Source organism: Canis lupus, chromosome 15 (genome assembly GCF_011100685.1).
Source record: "Canis lupus familiaris isolate Mischka breed German Shepherd chromosome 15, alternate assembly UU_Cfam_GSD_1.0, whole genome shotgun sequence".
Taxonomy (NCBI): Eukaryota; Metazoa; Chordata; class Mammalia; order Carnivora; family Canidae; genus Canis; species Canis lupus.
In genome coordinates this window covers 62,434,621-62,437,631 of record NC_049236.1, presented here as the reverse complement: position 1 = coordinate 62,437,631, position 3,011 = coordinate 62,434,621, and the positions used below count along the sequence as shown (strand labels likewise).

General features: G+C 36.0%; 1 pseudogene; it reads right to left on the bottom strand.

Annotated features, from left to right (window-relative positions):
• Positions 1 to 872: 872 nt before the first annotated feature.
• On the bottom strand, positions 873 to 2,057 carry LOC111098878 (annotated as a pseudogene).
• Positions 2,058 to 3,011: the final 954 nt, after the last annotated feature.

Below are 3,011 nucleotides of genomic sequence, written 5' to 3'. Positions count from 1 at the left end.
CCCTCTATACTTAAGAATCTTTTTTTTTTTTTTTTTTTTTGTCTCTCTCTCTCTCTTTTTTTTTTTTTTTTTTGTAAAATAGGTTGGGAAATGTTCCCTCTTTTTCTACTTTTGGAAGAGTTTGAGTTGAGCAGTATTAGAATTAGTTTCTTTTTAAATGTTTGTTATGATTCACTAGTAAAGCCATCTAATTCTGAACTTGTCTTTGTTGGGAGATTTTTTTAAAGTCAATTATACCATTTAGTGATGATGGAATTATACTGGAAAACAATCACAGCAAAAGAACAATCTTTTGGATAGAATAATTTATTTAGTGAAATGTTTCTTTGAAACATAAAATACAAAAGATTGTAAAGTATGTCAGTATGGATGCCTTTGGATTTATATATAGGACATCTCAGCAATGGTTTTCACAAGTTCCACTCCATATCATGTCACATAATTGTTTAGTGTGTGCATGTCTTTAATACCTATATCTCAGAACAATTAACTTTATTTAGCTGGGATTCTTGGAATAGATTTGCTTACACTGAGTTGTATAAAATAGTTATTTTTGGCCAGTGGATGTGCACTTCTCTTTAGCTAGGTAATAGTTTAATTTCTAAATTTAGAATAATCTGTTCAACACTATACCCTTTTGGTAAAGTTTTGTTTTTGTGTGTGGTTTTAGTTTTGGTTTTTGGTTTTGAGGTTTTTGTTTTATTTTGTTTTGTGTTGGTCCTTAGTGACTTAATTTCTTCCCTCTGCTTATCAGGAAGAGATGGAGATGAAGAAGAAACTGATATTGGAGACCTGGTGGCAGACATCTTGCTAAGACCACTCTAACCAATTGGTTGGACAGTAAGCTTGATTAAGAGTTCTTATCATAAATTTCAAATGGAGCTTTTGGTATTCTCATAGTCCTCTTAAGTTAGAATCAATTGTTTTGTGGTGGATGAAATTTTTAGAGATGATGATCTAGAATTTCAATTATATTTGCCAAATTTGCTCCAGTTCCATTTGGAAGCATTTTGTTCAAGCTTGCAAGAAACATTTTTTTTTTTTTCTATTCTAGACCTTTACCTACACACATTGTCTAAAGACTCAGAAAGTTTGGGCTGTCTCATTTTGGGTATAGCTTTGAAGGGAGAAGGTTGTTGAGTAACTACTGAAGTACAAAAGGTAGTTTGTAGTCTTGGCCTCTCTTTTTGTATAAGTTATATGTTGTATTCTTTCCATTTCCAATAAATGAATAATCGAATGTTCAGTAGAGCTTTCTGGACGTTCCACTCTTACTTTCCAATTTTCAGACACTGAGAGGGCTAATTTGTGCAAATCCAGAGAGTATCAAAATGAGGAAGAAGGAAAATCAGGATAGGGAAAGATTCCTCAACATTTTCTATGGCTTTTGGCTTTAAGTTCAGGTCTGTATCTTAAAACTATCTGAATAAAGTATCATTTGCTTTTTTATTTTCAGATGAACCACTTTGAGCTCTTAAATTTTCTTCCACACTGTTGTATCCATATGTAAAATTCTAATTTGGAACATTTAAAGTTTCAGCACTGTAGTAGTTTTCTATAGTTGAACACAAATGAATATGAGGCTCACTTCTGTTCTTTAAAAAGTATCCACCAGCATAGGGCCAGTGGAGACCTAACGCATCTGCAGTCCAAAGTAAGAACCCATATGCTTATCAACTTAAGGATTTGTTAGTGAGTGGCTCAGAGTGAAGGGACTTATGTGATTATTGGTTTCCAGTTTCCATTGATGGTTTTTTGAAGTCTCTGTTCTCCATATAGTTCCTTCATTGAAGGATAACCCCATAAATGAAATATCCGTTGTTTACCATTCTGTGTTCCTTTGTAAGCATGTTCTGACAAATTAAGTTCTAATATCAGTTGCTAGATGAATTTTCAACTGATTCTGCACTATCTCTTCTTGGTAGGAGGTTTTTATTTTCAGGAACAGCTACTTCTGAATCCAAATTCTAGTGAGATAAATTCTCACGAGAGATGTTTGACACAGGAAGGTTGGTACCATATTTCTCACTATTTATTCTCCTTGTTTTTTTCCCCATTTCTTTGAAATCCCATGGCACCCCAGCCCCAAATATAATCCCCACCATTGTCTCCAAAGACATGTAGCTTTTAATCCCGGGGCCCTGCACATGTGGGGTGAATGGCTTAATGGGTGGCCCCTCCACCGGGGCCTTCCTGCAATGGGAGGACAAGGAGGGGACTGGGCATTGGCTCCCTCAGCTGTGGACAACCTGCCAGGCCTGCAGCCAACCTCAGGGTAGATGTCAGGCCTGGAGCCCAGGCTGGGCCCAGCAAGACCACCATTGGCTGTTGCTGGTATTTAGCAGGCTTCCCCAGTGGCTGATGGAAAGTTTTTTATTATTAATTCAATCTCCTGACTAGTCATTTGTGGGTTTGGATTTCTATTTTTGGGGAGGCCTGGGTGGCTCAGCAGTTGAGCGTCTGCCTTCAGCTCAGGTTCTGATCCCAGATCTGGGGATCAAGTCCCACATCGGGCTCCCTGCATGGAGCCTGCTTCTCCCTCTGCCTATGTCTCTGCCTCTCTCCCTCTGTGTCTCTCATGAATAAATAAATAAAATCTTTTAAAATATACATAGATTTCTATTTCTTCAAGTTCAGCCTTCTCAATTGAGTAGATTATATGTTTCAAGGAATCTATCCATTTCTTCTTGGTTGCCAAATTCATTGGCATATAATTATTTCTAGAAGTCTCATGATTCTCATATTTGAGTGGTTATCAGTTATGATACCTTCTTTTTCATTTTACATTTACTTATTTGAGTCTTCTCTTTTTTTTTCTTTGTAAGTTTAGCAAAGGTTTGTCTATTTTATCTAAAAAAATAATAATAAAAGCTTAGCTTCATTGATCTTTTCTATTGTCCTTTCAGTCTTTTTCATTTATTTCCTTTCCAATCTTTGTTATTTCCTTTCTCTGCTAATTTGGGGCTTATTTTTTTCCTCTACTTCCTTGAGGTATAAAGTTAGGTTGCTTA